Raw genomic sequence first — 8,317 nt, 5'->3', positions numbered from 1 at the left:
ATATATCATTTATAAAGAAGTCTTTGCTTCTCTTTATGAGTTCTATCTTTTATGTTTATCTTCTTTGTATTGACTATCAAAGAAATTTGATTACAAAAACACTAGAACCATAAAATAGGGAGAATTTCAGTAGTACTGAACCCATAAGTTGTTCTCCTTGTGCGGAAAGTCAGCAGTCTATGAAATATATAGTCAATTACAAGAAAACATGAGTAATGACAGAGACATATGATAGCTGTATTTCAGAAGACCTCAACAGGGTACATTAACTGGGAGGGAATAATTCCTTTAGTTACAGTACCTTTAGTTGCCTTGAACCATGAAGGAATAAAGCAATAGCAATATAAATCCAGCATATAAAGAATAGAATGCTCAAAAAAACCTGAAAACTACTCAATGAACATTTTGTGAGGACTTCAGTGTCCTGATCTTCATGTTAGATATAAGATATTTGATATTCTTAAGTACATCTTTCCAATTTATGTAACTATCCCTAAAATAATTTGGTTCAGTTATGAAGAATTTCATAAAACTAAGAAACAGGATTTATTTGAAAATAACTGCATATATAGTATACCAAACAAGTTGCATTAGGTTGTATAGTTGCATTTCAGTGTAGAAACTATTGTGTCACCAGGTTTTTCTTGATTCTTTCATACCAAATTACAACTCAACCAGAAGTATCCATAATTGAGTTTTAAGAGATATTTTTACTCAACATACCTACATTCATTTATGCCCTCTTTTTTTTTTTTAATTCTAGCACTTGTCCTTCAAGTTCTAGTAGGGCCATTTTCCTGAGTCAGAGGTACTTGGATCAATTTTCAGATAGAACGTCCAGTCTACTACTAGGCATGGCTGAAAAATTCAGGAAGAACAGAAAATTTTAACTTTGTTTAAACAACATCTCATTTCACCATTTCTCATTCATGTTCTGAAGTTACTGTGACTCTAATTCCTGAGACTATCTGCAATTTTTCAACCACAATTTACTATTTCTGATGACTTTTATACCTACCAGGTTAGATTTCAGATTCTATGTACTGAGGAGTAATTGACCATCCCATTTTTGTATTTTTCAGTGTGTAGAATTTTATTGATATATCTTCTTTCCTGTGGTTTTCTACTCCTTTTCTTTCATAGTGTCACATTTTGGATGTTGGATAAATATCTACTTACTAGCGTTTTGTCCATTTTTTGTCTGAAGAAAAAGTACAATGATACAGTGGCAAACTGTGGATTAGTCATTCAAATCTAATTCCAGGCCTAATTTTGCCAAACTTTCCCTTAGAACAGAATACTCAAATATAAAATAAATGTGTGCCTACCTTTTGGCCATGTGTGATCCTTTTTACAAAATCTGAAGTCACTAGAGACTTTAAGAAAGCATTCTAAAAAGATAGGACTCAACTTGTAAGGCTTTCTAGTTTTCTGTTTTGTTTTGTCTTGTATTGGAGGCTTTATTGTTGTTCTGTATTTTTTTCCTTTTCTCCTGTCTGTAATCTTAAGGTAATGCTTAGAACCTTGAACATCCTGAGGGCACATGGCTTAAAACTACATTATGAGTATATGGACAGAAAGTTAGAAGCTTTGGATCCTTAACAACATCCCTGACCAACTAAGGAAACCCTGGACTACTAGATTTAAGCTTAATACTGGAAATACTCAATGTGTTACTTCTTGAACTAGTATTTACAAGTCTTACTGAATCAACACAATCCTCATTTAATGTCCATGTATTAATGAATACCTATAACTTTAAAAGTCCAAAAATAACAAAAAGTTACAAACTCTAAAATTTTATCTTTACAAATAATGTTCTCTAAAAGTAAACATTTGTTTTCTAAATCTGGACAGAATAAAACATCCTTAGACTTAAAATTCCCACCCTTCCAAATTCTCATATCTTGTTTTTCTTTCTTTCTTTCTTTCTTTAATTGAGATATCATCAATTTACAATGCTGTATAACATTTAAAGGTATAGGATTATACACTTAAGTTATATTTTACTATACTGTAACCACCACCAAAGCACACATAGTCCTACACCATAGTCCATTGTGCCCCTCCTCACTCTGCTCCCCACTTTGCATTTCCTTTCTCTTGGACTCAATTCTACAGTCAGATTTCTAGGGTATGTTATTGTTTTAATTTAAACCTGACCCTCTGTTTTTTTCTCTTCGTTCCACATATAAGTAACATCATTCAGTATTTGGCTTTCTCCTGATTAATTTTAATTTTACTTAGCATTATTCCTTCCAGTTCCCTGCATTTTGACACAAATGACAAGAGTTTATCTTTTTTTATACCTGAATAATACTCTAATATGTATATATATTGTATCTTCTTAATCCATTCATCTGTCTTTGGGCACTTAGATTGTTTCCATCTTGCTTATTGTAAATAGTACTGCAATGAATGTAGGGGTGCATACATCCCTTCAAATGAAACTATCACTAAATCAAAAGCCACTCTACTCAATGGGAGAAAATATTTGCACACCATACACATCTGACAGGGGACTGACATCCACAATCTTCAGAAAACTTATACAATGAAAAAGAAAACAACCCAATCAAAAAGTGGGCTGAAAAGGTAAATAGATACTTCTCTAAAGACATACAGATGGCCAACAGGCACATAAAAAAAATGTTGTTCATCAGTTACCATCCGCAAAATATAGATCAAAACCACAATAAGATACTACCACACACATGTGAGAATGCCCACATCATAAAGACCAAAAACATCAAATATTGGCAAGGATGTGAAGATAAAGGAACCCACTGTTGGTTCAATCCCTAAGAAAGACAGTATGGAGAGTTCCTAAAATATTAAAATTAGATCAACCAAATGATCTAGTATTCCATTCCTCCATATCACCCCAAAAATGAAAAAAAACCACTATTTTGTTTATTTTGTTTTTTAATTGTCCCTTATCATCAAGATGAACATACATACAAGATCATATGCTCCTAGATAACCACTTTAGAAACATATTTTAAATGCATTCTTTAAAATGTAATCATGGGCCTCCCCGGTGGCGCAGCGGTTGAGTGCTGGGTTGCGAAGCTGCCCGCGGCCCGGCTGCTCCCCGGCCACCGGCGGAGGGTCCCACATGGGCGCAGACCTCTCCTGCCGCCTGCTGCTCCCCTCTGCAATGTACTTCGGTCCTTCTGCCTGCTCTGCTCCCCGCTCTGGCTCTGGTGAATTCTCTCACCCTCCTGCGCTTCTGACTGTACCCAGTGCATGTATAAACAAAAACAAACAAACAAATAAATGAATAAATAAAACATGCCTCTATAAAAAAAATAAATAAAGTGTAATCAACACATAGGCTTTAGCAGTCATCTTTCAATATACTCTAAATATTAGCACTCAGAAAAAAATGACAGTAAATATATGTTGGCAAAGATATTAACAACCATTTCAGCACCTCAACTTAAAATGATATTACTCCTATTTAATAAAAGGAAGACATATTCTATAAGCAAGGATCGCATATCTATTTGTGTAAGTTAAATGTGCTAAAGCATTCTCAGCACTTTCCATAACTATGTATTTATTTAGAACTTTCAGAAAAAGTCCATTGAAAAAATGCCTATTTTCATGAAAGCATTGATGTTAGAAACAAATTACTCAATGAGGGAATTGTGCGGTTTATTTGCATTAGACATCTCCCCCCAGGGGCATTATGAACATCAGCAAGTCCCATTTTTGTCACGCCAGTATTACCTTTCACTATAGTTGAGACATCTGACAAGCAAAGTCTCCATGCTACAATACACAAACTCCCTATACACCTGAGGCTTTCAGCACTCTTAATCCAGCTTGTTGGATTTCAAAGACATTTCAAAAATATCAGAAAAACTGGGGGTGGGGGGAAGAGGTTTATTCTCCATAAACATTGCACAAACAAAAATTACATTATTGCAAAGTTGAAGAGGATTTGTGATTATGCATCTGCCCCCTGCTTTAAAAAAAAAATGTTTCTGGGCCTTCCCGGTGGCACAGTGGTTGAGCTCTGGGTTGCGAAGCTGCCTGCAGCCTCTGCAGTGCTGGTTTGATCCCCGGCCTCCAGGTGAGGGTCCCATATGGCGTGCAGACCTCTCCTGCCTCCCGCTGCTCCCCTCAGCAGTGTACTTCGGTCCTTCTGCCTGTTCTGCTCCCTGCTCTGGCTCTGGTGAATTCTCTCACCCTCCCGTGGTTCTGACTATACCTAGTGCTTGTATAAATAAATAAATAAATAAATCTTAAAAAAATAAAAAAAAAAAAAAAAAAACAAAAAACTGTTTCAATGCCATTATTATTCTCAAGCGAAATAAGTTTGGGAATTTTGAGCTCACTATGAAGTTGGGTAGAATAGAAATAAATCTACTTTTTCATTTGCTTTGATTTAATGCACATGACAATATTCTGGGGGAAATGTGGTTTGGTTACATTTTTGGTTAAAGCTGGTATTTTTCCTTTGATTCAATTTAGAGGTAATAAAACTTTGAATAACAATTATATAAAGATGGGCCTCCCCGGTGGCGCAGCGGTTGAGAGCTGGGTTGCGAGGCTGCCCGCGGCCTCTGCGGCGCCGGTTCGATCCCCGGCTGCTCCCCGGCCACCGGAGGAGGGTCCCACATGGCGCGCGGACCTCTCCTGCCGCCCGCTGCTCCCCTCAGCAGTGTACTTCGGTTCTTCTGCCTGCTCTGCTCCCCGCTCTGGCTCTGGTGAATTCTCTCACCCTCCCGCGCTTCTGACTGTACCCAGTGCATGTATAAACAAAACAAACAAACAAACAAACAAATAAATAAAAAACATGCCTCTATAAAAAAAAAAAAAAAAAAAAAAAAAACAATTATATAAAGATTCTTCATCTTTCAGCTAATCCACTGTTACCAATACCCCAATCCAAGTTAGAATCACCTTTATCTTAGACTAACAAAATATCTTCATAATCAGTCTTTCCACAAATTTTCTTTAGTTTCCCAGCCAATTTTCCAGCTTATGTCACACCTCTTCTTGAAACCTCCAATAGCTTCACATTATTTTTTATCTGAATTCTTTACATTCTCCCTTATGATCTCTATAGCAATATCTATAAAAATATTCTTTTCTGTTGTTAAAATTACCACACATATTTCCAATGTGACTCTTTATGCAACATGAACTAAGTATCTTGGAATGAATCCCATGAGCATATAGAGAACAGATCAGAGTCATCCCTGAGGTTGCCCTAAAGATACAACACTGTTTATCAGCCCTCTAAGAACTAGGGAACATAAGTAAACACTCCAGTGATACTGCACAGCCACCAAAACCACCTTTGTATACACAGGAGACCAGACATGGACAAAGGAACCCTGCTGCAGAAAATAATCACAAATGCTTAGGAGCTTTATGGACCAAAAAGAATAGAAAGACAGCCTCAGTCACTTGTCTGTCTTCTTAATTGCAACAAAAACATCTAACTAAGAAGCCCTAATTTACATCATTTTGTATTTCTTTTACTAAGAACCAGAGAAAGACAACCTTAAAAGCTAACCTTAATTTGCATCTTGATGCTAATTATCCCCTACAGCTAAAAAGGACTGAAGAGGTGCCTATGTTTTTAAGGCTATTGAATAGAGAAAACAGCTCAACTGCAAAATTGGCTTCAAATATTGACAAGGCAAACTTTTACAGGAAATTTTAAAACCTAACCAATATGCACTGTCATTCTTTATGAGCCCCTTAGTACCTAACAGTGTGTGTGTGTGTGTGTGGGTGTGTGTGTATGGGGGGTTGGTGTGCACACATGTACATGTAGGTGAGGAAAGAGTAGATCTTAATAATTTTATCTACTACTGATTTTGTAACAGGGTGGTCCCCAGGAACAGGGGAGGTTGTAGTTTCCCTGCCACACCCAAGGAAGGTGGATCTGAGCAGGGAGAAGAAGCTAGAGAGGAGACTGAGGAGGAAGAAGGATGGAGAGTAAGGAGGCCTGGAGAAGGTTCATGGAGTAGAGACGTGTGAAGAAGCTGCAATTGCTTCTTGGTCTTGGGTTGGTTGGAACAGATGTGGGTGAGAGACCCTTGCAGAGTTAACAATGGCAGTTTTGATTTTGATTTTGATTTTGCTCTTTTCCTTCTAGACATGCTGGGCCCCTTCTGCCCCTTTCTTACAGGGCCCCACCAGGAGGTGCCTTAGATTTGTGGCAGGTTTTTGGGCCTCAGCTGTCCTGCTTGGGGCAAAACCTGTTTGGCTGGACATTTACCCATGAGGAGGTAGGTAAATTTGAGTGCTTGATTTAAAACTATTTTATCTACTTTTTTGCTTCTCATCTCTTTATCACATAGTAATTATATTAAAGTTCCTTTTCATTAAAGGTATTATGCATTAGAGTATGTTTTGTCTTGATGTGGCCAATGGCAGAACAGAGCAGACAGGTTTGGGGACTCTGGGGTGCCCCCCTTACCCTGTCCTGTAAAAATATGATAATATCTTCTTTTCTATGACATTACTATCAATGCTAATTTATTACTTAAGGCATTACTAGTACACTGGTGCCAATTATTTGTGCTATTTGCAAAAGTGAATTGTTTGCTAGGACACACACACACAAATATACAAATATATGTTATTTTAATTCCCACCCCAACATATGAACTGATGAGAATTATTTTCATATGATAGATGAGTAACAAGAGACATCAAGGGATTGAATAATTTTCCCAGTGGCTTCACAGCAAAATAGTAATAATAATAATAAAATGACAACATAGATCCAAATCTGGATCAGTATGACTCTACTAAGATACTTTCAATTTATCTTTATAAAATTGTCATAACAGCATAGACTATACTACTACAATGTCATATTAGAAAGGTAAAGTCAGAAAGAAATTTAAAATATGACATGAATATCTAACATGAGTCATAGTTAAATAAGGAGCTTGTATTATAAGTATTCTAAAAGTGTTATAGATTTTATACCTGACATTTAAAATGAATAACATATTAACATATTAAACATATTAAAATGAATAAATTTATTATAAGCTTAAGAAATAAAAATGATAAAACTAGTAAATAGACCTTGTTTTTTCATTTAACAAATATATTAACAAATTCAATGTTCCAGACATTCTATTGAGCACTGTAAGATAAAAGGTGGCCAAAGGGGAAATTTCCCTTTTGTTCACAGCAAAATATTAGCAAGAGATCCAGGAATTAACTGAATTACCACAGAAATAAATGAAAAAATTTAATTGTGATTATATATAAAGGCAGCATACCTAATAAGGTGAAGGCATATTGCAGACACTCGACTTCATCTGTGGATTTTGCAATGTTTTATTTGAGATTGAATATTAAGAATTGATTCAATGAAGTGTGGGGAAATTAAAATGAAATACCTGATAAAGGAAACCATTATGGATTAACAGTAAAAAATTGCCAGAACATGCTTAACAATAAAATGAAATACTTTTCTGTTGTTCTCCATGATGTAGAGAATTCCTTTTGTGGAAGATGGTGAGTATTCAGATATAAACATATTCTCGCAACTATATGCTAAATTGACAAAAGTACACATACACACAAACATGAAAGATTGAATGAAATAATTCAGGAATTTGGAGGGGGGAAAAAAACTCATCTCCTCAGTCTTAGGAAAACAATAACCTTAACTAGTGGTCAAAAAAGATAATATTTTCTTCTTTTTTGGTCTATTTATTTCTTCCTTTTTCCACTTTTTTAGAATAATCTTTTAATTGACTAGCTGTATAGTTTAAAGTTAACATAACTAACTCAATAACTCAAAAAATATATTCTTGAGTAAATAATTTATCTCAACCACAGTTTTGCTTCTGAAAACTAGATATACTAAAATGAAACTTAAGGCTTGGTTTGAGAAGAAGATAATGTTTGTAAATTACCTAGCACCTTCAATGCGCTTATTAATTTTTCCACAATATGTGTAATATGGTCAAAGGGACTTCGACTGGGAACAATATGATTTTGGTGTAAGTCCTGGTTAAAAGCAATTAGCTTTTTTATTCTTGTGTATGACATCAACTTTTAAGAGTTTGATTTTTTATATATAAAATAGAACAAAAATCTGTCCCACAGTTCTATGAACATCAAATGAGATCACATATAAGAAAAAAATAGCAAATCTCAATTGATGTCATCAGTACTTTTCCTATAGGACCTGTGAGCACTCTTTTTCCATGGTGTTTGTGTAGATGGCATTGATTGGCCAAAGTAATAGCTAAAAATGAACTAGGCAGACTAGGGCTACTCAATGACACTCAATAGGTAGGTAAGAAACACTTTCATTAATCCT

This window comes from Talpa occidentalis, unplaced genomic scaffold, assembly GCF_014898055.3.
Source record: "Talpa occidentalis isolate TD23 unplaced genomic scaffold, MPIMG_talOcc4v2.1 talOcc4.8, whole genome shotgun sequence".
Classification (NCBI taxonomy): Eukaryota; Metazoa; Chordata; class Mammalia; order Eulipotyphla; family Talpidae; genus Talpa; species Talpa occidentalis.
Note: the sequence above shows the minus strand (reverse complement) of the source record.